An 8867-nucleotide genomic window follows, 5' to 3' on the forward strand; every position below is an offset into this window, starting at 1 on the left:
AGATTGTTGAATACATCCTCAGCTTTTCCCCTCCAGGAGCTTTCCTGGCAGTGAATCTTTTCATGTTAATATCATATGCAGTTTAGATAGGCTGAGAACTCCCCAAATCAAGTCCTGGTTCTTATTTGTTGACCAGTTCTTCCCTCAGTTTACCTGTTTCCCCTCTCATTTTACCAAAAGTAACAAGAAACCAGGCCACACCCTTCCACTCTTTGCCTGGAAGTCTCCTCAGCGAAATATCTGCGTTCTGCTTTCTATAGAACTGCAGGGCACGCGATTCTAATTTGGGCGGGGGCAGCAGGGAGCTCCTGAGGATCACCCTTTCCTCCAGTTTCCAATGACATGTCCCTCATCTCCTCCGAGCGGGTGCTCTCACAGGCAGCGCCTCTAGCTCCCACATTGCTACAAGTATATTCATGTGCTTTAGGTATTCTTCAGGTTGTTTTGTTTTCTTGGCCGTGCTTTTATCTGAGTCCTCGCCGGCAGTTCACCCAGATTTCTCCTAAAGTCTGTCCAAGGTGATCCGGGGTTTCTTGTTTCATATCCCTTAGAGTTTTTCCTGCCTCTTCCCACTGTCCAACTCCAAAGTCACTTCCACTTGTTTAGATATCTGCTACAGCAGATGTTATTAGTTCTTATTGCTGTTGTAAAAAATTACCACAAACTGAGTGACCTAGAACAACAGAAGTTTGTTATGTCAAAATTCTGTGGGTCAGAAGTCCAACACTGGGCTAGGATCAAGAGGTGAGCACAGCTGCTTTCCTTTCTGGAGACTCTAGTGGAGAGTCTATTTCCTTTCCTTTTCTACCTTTTTTTTCCCTCTCTCTTTTTTAAAATTTTGGCCACACCATGTGGCATGTGAGATCCTAGTTCCCTGACCAGGGATCAAACCTGTGCTCCCTGCATTGGGAGCACAGAATCTTAACCACTGGCCTGCCTGAGAAGTCTCCTTTCCTACCTTCTAAGGGCTTCCCACATTCCTTGGCTCACATCTCTCCCTTCCATTTCTCACAGCCAGTGGTGTTACATCTTTCTTACCATTCTTCCATGGCAAAAGCTCCTCTGCCCCTCTCTTCTGCTCCTCACCCCACACTTTCACTTTTAAGAATGTTTGTGATTAAGATGAACTCATCTGCTTAATCTAGGATAGTCTCCTCATCTCAGGAGCATTAATTTAACCATGCCTGCAAAATCCCTTTGGTCACATAATGTAACATATTCATAAATTCCAGAGATTAGGATGTGAACATCTTTGGGAGGTTATTATTCTGTTTACCACCATACCCATGCAAATTTTAGCCAGCATGGCCTTCCCCAAACAAATTCAATCATGTTAGTCTCCTGCTTAAAATTCTTAACGTGAGTTTTGCCTTGGGGGCATGATGCCGAGTGAAAGAAGCCAGACTGAGACAGAAAACAATTATATGATCTCACTTATATGTGGAACCAAAAAAAGAAAAACAAAAAACTTCATGGATACAGAGAACGGATTGGTGGTGGCCAGAGGCAGGGACTGGTGATGGTGGGGTGGGTGAAATAGGCGAAGGTGGTCGAAAGGTATAAACTTCCAGTTGTGAAATAAGTAATCCTTGGAAATGTGGCGTCCAGCATGATGGCGATAGTTAATAATACTGTATTACATAAGTGAAAGTTGCTAAGAGACTAAATCTTACATGTTGTTTATCACACACACACAAAATTGAAACTATGGTGATGGATGCTAAGTAGATTTATTTTGGTGATCATTCCATAATATATATAAATATCAAAATATGCTGTATACCTGGAACTAATACGTTATACCTCAATCAAAAAACCCAAAACCAACAATGGAAAAAACCTCTTAAGTGGCTCCCTGTAGACTTTGGGGTGGACTTCCCAAGTGGTGCTAGTGGCAAAGAACCTGCCTGCAAGGCAGGAGACATGGGTTCGATCCGTGGATCAAGAAGATCCTCTGGAGGAGGCAGTGGCAACCCACTCCAGTATTCTTGGCTGGAGAATCCCATGGACAGAGGAGCCTGGCAGGCTATGGTCCTTAGGGTCACAAGGAGTCAGACATGACTGAGTGACTGAGCACGGACTTCGGATTACCGATCAGATTCCTACTGCAGCTGTTACAAAGCAGCTTTTGCGATCTGTTCGTCCCTATCTACCGGACACTCTCACCTTGCCCTCTGTCCAGCCTCAAGCACCCGACTATACGGCTTCACTGAACTGCTGCAGCTGCACAGTGCCATGACCAAGGTCACTGTTCATCGCCTTCAGCATCAGGTCCAGTCGAGCATCATCCTCTTCTGGACCTTCCCGGGGTTAGTGGTCCCCCTGCAACGCCTTCCAGCACTTTTCCCAAGGCAAGGTGTTTTATGGCATTGGAGTACCCGCGGACCTTTCAGTCTCTCCCACTAGATTGTAAGTCTGTGAGGCCAGGGGCTGTGCCTCCCCGGCTGCTGTGTCTCTGTGTGTGGTCCCGCCAGGGTCCACTGTGAAGTAGGCTCTTCCTGAGTTTGCTTTGAGAAGTAATGGACACGATTCCTTCCAGCTCACACATTCTGTTCTGTGAACTCTCACTGCAGGGTATGCTGGAGGATTTTGGCAGAGGTGTCCAAGACAGTCATCGTGCTTGTGGGAGTGATGTGAGCTTTGAATGACAGAGGCAGAAGCAGGAGTGTTGGGTGGCCAGACTGTTGCTTCTTTAATGATTGTGCTGCTGATTCCCAGCTCAGAAGGCAACACTTCCAGCCCCAACTGTCACACCCTGGGATATTCAAGGAGTTTCCTTTCTGCTGATGGAAAGGAGACTTCTCAACTCTAAAGGTTCACATTTATTTGTTTTAATTTTTTTGTGTGTAAAAAAAAACAAAATAAGAAGTAACATCCAGATTCCCACCTCTTAAAAATGCTTTCTTTCTCAAGCTCTCTCTCTCTACCCACACAGACACACACACACGTAATCTGCTTTTCTTCAACATATCATGGATTTCATTGATCAGTACATACTCTTTTTTTAATGCCTGCATCTATTGTATACAATCACGTAGTGTTAAAACCATATCCCACAAATGAAGGACTCTGTTGTGGCTTCCAATTATTGTTTATTTGCAGTTACCAATGTTCTCCAATCTGAACCTTAGGAACAATCTGCCCCCAATCAAATTCAAATCTGTTTTTGCTCAGCTTCTCCTCTTACCCTGCCTCTATCTTGCCTTCTACACAAATTTCTGTCGTTTCCCAGGTTCTTTTATTCCAGACGAGGTACAGGTAGAGAGAGGAAGTGGAAGAGGCCAGAGGAAAAGGTTGAAGCCTCGAGCCTTTGGAGGTTTGGCCAGGGAGATGCCCGGAGAATAGGGGATGAAGTGTGGCTGCGGCTTCCCTTCAACACCCTTTGGGAAATAAAGCATTGAAATGTCTTTCTGCTGGCACTTGATTATTTTATTTTATTTTTTAAATTAAAACAACCTTTTTATTTTGTATTGGGGTATAGTCGATTAACAATGTTGTGAGAGTTTCTGGTGTACAGCCAAGTACATGGTGTACATATGCGTGTCTCCATTGTCCCCCAATCTCCCCTCCCATTCAGGCTGCTGCATAACATTGAGCAGAGTTCCATGTGCTATCAAGCAGGACCTTGTCAGTTATCCGTTTTAAATATAGCAGTGTGTACATGTTCATCCCAAACTCCTAGTTACCCCTTACCCCCATTCTTCTCCCTGGCAACCATGTTTGTTTTCTAAGTCTGTGAGCCTGTTTCTGTTTTATAAGTAAGTTCATTTGTATCATTTCTTTTCAGATTGCACATATAAGAAATGTCGTATGATATTCCTCCTTCTCTGTATGATTTACTTTACTCAGTATGACAGTCTCCAGGTCCATCCATGTTGCTGCAGATGGCATTATTTCATGTTTTTTTAGCAGCTGAGTAATGTTCCATTGTATCTAAGTACCAAATCTTCTTATCCATTCTTCTGTTGATGGACATTTAGGTTAGGTTACTTCCATGTCTTGGCTGTTGTAAACAGTGTTGCAATGAACATTGAGGTGCATGTATATTTTCAGATCGTGTTTTTCTCTGGATATATGTCCAGGAGTGGGATTGCAGGGTCATATGGTAGCTCTATTTTTAGGTTTTTTAGGAACTTCCATACTGTTCTCCGTAGTGGCTGCACCAGTCTACATTCCCACCGACAGTGTAGGAGGGTCCTCTTCTCTCCACGCCCTCTCCAGCATTTATTGTTCATGGATTTTTTGATAATAGCCATTCTGGCTGGTACAGTGGATGATATCTCATTGTAGTTTTGATTTGCATTTCTCTAATAATTAGTGATGTTGAACATCTTTTCACGAGCTGGCACTTGATTTTGATGGCTGAACATTTTTTCTGATATATAGTTTATTTACAATATTGTGTTAGCTTCCGGTGCACAGTAAAGTGATTCAGTTATACACAAGTATTTCATAGGTATATATCTGTATTCTTTTTCCTAGACTCTTTTCCATTAGAGTTTGTTACAAGATATTGATATAGTCCTTGTGCTATACAGTAAATCCTAATTGTTTATCTATTTTACATTTAGTAGTGTGCATCTGTTAATCCCATAGTCCTAATCTGTCCCCTATCCCCCTTTCCCTTTAGTAATCATAAATTTGTTTCCTTGTCTGTGAGTCTGTTTCTGTTTTGTATGTAGATTCATTTGCATCATATTTAGATTCTGCCTATAAGTGATACCATATAATATTTGTCTTTGTCTGACTTCGTACGTATGATGATCTCTAGGTCCACCCATGATTGCTCAGCATCTTTGAATGTGACTCCATGTTAAGACTGGACTGCTTGGATGTGTTAGGATTACCAAACAACACTGCAGTGGATACCACTGACTGTGCTTCTTAAGGTGTTTTTGCTATTATTTCTGTAGGATCTATCACCAGAGGAGGACTCCCTTGTTCAGTAGTATGTGCATTTAAATATCACTGCAAAAAAGGTATCAAACCACTTCCCAAAAAGTTTGGAGCCCCTTTTATGCTCCCACCATGGTTTGTGAGCCTGGACACTTTTCTACACCCGCACCAACACCAGACCTTATCTATCTTTCATGTGTTTGCTCCTGTGATAGGAAAAACATGCACTAGCCAAGTAATTGCTTTTCTTTTTATTAGTAGGGAGGTTGTGCCAGACATTTCACTGACACAATTTTGATGAAGTTGACATTTTCACTCTATGTTTATGAATATGAATGTTTTAATCAGAATTGTACCCAGGATTTTATAGACCTAATAGTTTCAATTCCTCCAGAGTTCCAATGAGTTAATCAAAATTGTACCATAAATGGCAACACTAGACTTAGCAATCAGCTCTCATAAACTCTAATTCAAAAAGATACATACACCTCAATGTTCATAGCAGCACTGTTTACGATAACCAAGAAATGGAAGCAACATAAATGTCCGCTAACAGATGAATGGATAAAGTAGGTGTGGTACATATATACAATGGAATATTGTGTTGTTCAGTCACTCAGACATGTCCAACTCTTTGCAACCCCATGGATGGCAGCACGCCAGGCTCCCCTCTCCTTCACAGTATCCTGGAGTTTGCTCAAACTCATGTCCCACTGCTGCCATCCAGCCATCTCATCCTCTGTCATCCCCTTCTCCTCCTGCTTTCGTCTTTCCCAGCATCAGGGTGTTTTCCAGTGAGTTCGCCCTTGGCATCAGGTGGCCAAAGATTGGAGCTTCAGCTTTAGCATCAGTCCTTCCAGTGAATATTCAGGACTGACTTCCTTTAGGATTGACTAGTTTGATCTCCTTGCTGTCCAAGTGACTCTCAAGAATCTTCTCCAGCACCACAGTTTGAAGGCATCAGTTCTTTGGTAGTCAGCCTGTTTTATTGTCCAGCTCTCACATCTGTACATGACTACTGGAAAAACCATAACTTTGAATATACGGATCTTTGTAGACAAAGTAATGTCTTTGCTTTTGAATATGCTGTCTAAGTTTGTCATTGCTTTTCTTCCAAGGAGCAAGTGTTTTTTAATTTCACGGCTACAGTCACCATCTGCAGTGATTTTGGAGCCCCTTGTTTCCCCATCTATTTGCCATGAAGTGATGGGACCAGATGCCATGATCTTCGTTTTCTGAATGTTGAGCTTTAAGCCAACTTTTTCACTCTCCGCTTTCACTTTCATCAAGAGGCTCTTTAGTTCTCCACTTTCTGCCATTAGGGTGGTGTCATCTGCATATCTGAGGTTATTGATATTTCTCCCGGAAGTCTTGATTACAGCTTGTGCTTCATCCAGCCCAGCATTTCTCATGATGTCCTCTGCATATAAGTTAAATAGGCAGGGTGACAATATACAGCCTTGATGTACTCTTCCTATTTGGAACCAGTCTGTTGTTCCATGTCCAGTTCTAACTGTTGCTTCCTGACCTGGATACAGATTTCTCAAGAGGCAGGTCGGGTGGATCTGGTATTCCCATCTCTTTCAGAATTTCCACAGTTGATTGTGATCCACACAGTCAAAGGCTTTGGCATAGTCAATGAAGCAGAAATAGATGTTTTTCTGGAACTCTCTTGCTTTTTCCATGATCCAGCGGATGTTGGCATTTTGATCTCTGGTTCCTCTGCCTTTTCTAAAACCAGCTTGAACATCTGCAAGTTCACGGTTCATGTATTGCTGAAGCCTGGCTTGGAGAATTTTAAGCATTACTTTACTAGTGTGTGAGATGAGTGCAATCGTGCAGTAGTTTGAGCATTCTTTGGCATTGCCTTTCTTTGGGATTGGAATGAAAGCTGACCTTTTCCAGTCCTGTGGGCACTGCTGAGTTTTCCAAATTTGCTGGCATATTGAGTGCAGCACTTTCAAAGCATCATCTTTTAGGATTTGAAATAGTTCAACTGGAATTCCATCACCTCCACGAGCTTTGTTCGTAGTGATGCTTCCTAAGGCCCATTTGACTTCACATTCCAGGATGTCTGACTCTAGGTGAGTGATCACACGACTGTGATTATCTGGGTCATGAGGATCTGTTTTGTACAGTTCTTCAGTATATTCTTGTCACCTCTTCTTAATATCTTCTGCTTCTGTTAGGTTCATACCATTTCTGTCCTTTATTGAGCCCATCTTTGCATGAAATGTTCCCTTGGTATCTCTAATTTGGAAAGTCCCAGAATCATCCTTTAATCCCATGTTAGAGATGAGAATGCCAAGGCACATAGAAGTTAAGTAGGTTGCCTGCAGTCACGCAGAGAATAAGTGGAAAGCTCTTCATTATTTCTCATCCTCATGACAACACGTGCAGTGTTATTTTCTCTGCAATTCAAACACCCATTTTCCATCCCTTCTAAGATCACTCACAGGAGCACCTTTTCCAGTATGGCATCTCATAGGCACTTGTTGGAAACAGCAGAGGGTTGGTGAGTCAGATAGACAGCAAGAATTTTCTCCAACCTTTCCAGAGAGTCTAGGTTGGTGGGGTGGACAGTACTCACTACAGGTCTTCTCAGAGGATGTGTGGGTAAATTCCCCACCAGTAAGGGGGAGCAGGTGTCTGTTCATGAGATTCCTGTCTCAAGAAGTCAGGGAATAGCTGCCCAGCTGGATCCAGTACCAGAGACCAGGCCAGAGGAGCCAGAGGAGAAGTCACGAGGTCCCCTAGCCATGGCCTTTGGCAGACACCCAAACAGAACCAGCCAAACCTCAGGGCACATCAGCACTGGACATGTAGTAGTCGGATCAGACCCATCACACTGTTTTCAACAAAAGGCACAGAAGGCAATGCACAAATCTGAGATCCCTGCTTATGACACCATAAAAGCCTGGCCAGATGAGGTCCAGGAATTGGTGAGTACTTCAAGAGCAGACCAAAGTTCAACAAAGGGTGATACATCTGTTTACTCGTAAGAGACAAAACCAAGAGGAAGATTGTTTTGCTGGTGCAAAACTGGACTTGTGTGGCAATGTGCAAATCTGGGCTACTTCCTGTTTAGGCACCAGTTGTGCAATATACGTGGGTAATAGGGCCCCGCCTTGCTAGATCAAGGGAAATTCCCACCCAGCTCAAGGGTGCTGACCGTTACCTGGAGGTCTGTTGAGTTTACTGGATGAATATTTTAAGGATGTGGTACTTGAAGGGCCGAGAACCTAAAAGCCGTCTTAAACTCAGGAATTGATTGAAAAGAACCAAAAAGAACACCATTGTCAAACAGCTTAGTTCTGTGAAGAACGTTTCTGTATAATCTTCTAAAACACTTTTTACGAAGTAATTTCTCTGAGTTAAGAAAAATAAGTAATATTCTGCCCTACTATGCTGGTTCATATATACAAAAAAGATCTCCATGACCCAGATAATGATGATGGTGTGATCACTCAACCTACAGCCAGCCAGTAATAATATTCTGCCCTACTATGCTGGTTCATACGTACAAAAAAGATCTTCACAACCCAGATAATCACGATGGTGTGATCACTCACCTAGAGTCAGACATCCTGGAATGTGAAGTCAAATGGGCCTTAGGAAGCATCACTACGAACAAAGTTCGTGGACGTGATGGAATTCCAGTTGAACTATTTCAAATCCTGAAAGATGATGCTGTGAGACATGTTGCACTCAACATGCCAGCAAATTTGGAAAATTCAGCAGTGGCCACAGGACTGGAAAAGGTCAGCTTTCATTCCAATCCCAAAGAAAGGCAATGCCAAAGAATGCTCAAACTACTGCACAATTGCACTCATCTCACATGCTAGTAAAGTAATGCTTAAAATGCTCCAAGCCAGGCTTCAGCAATACATGAACCGTGAACTCCAAATGTTCAAGCTGGTTTTAGAAAAGGCAGAGGAACCAGAGATCAAAATGCCAGCATCCGCTGGATC

This window comes from Capra hircus, chromosome 3 (genome assembly GCF_001704415.2).
Source record: "Capra hircus breed San Clemente chromosome 3, ASM170441v1, whole genome shotgun sequence".
NCBI lineage: Eukaryota > Metazoa > Chordata > Mammalia > Artiodactyla > Bovidae > Capra > Capra hircus.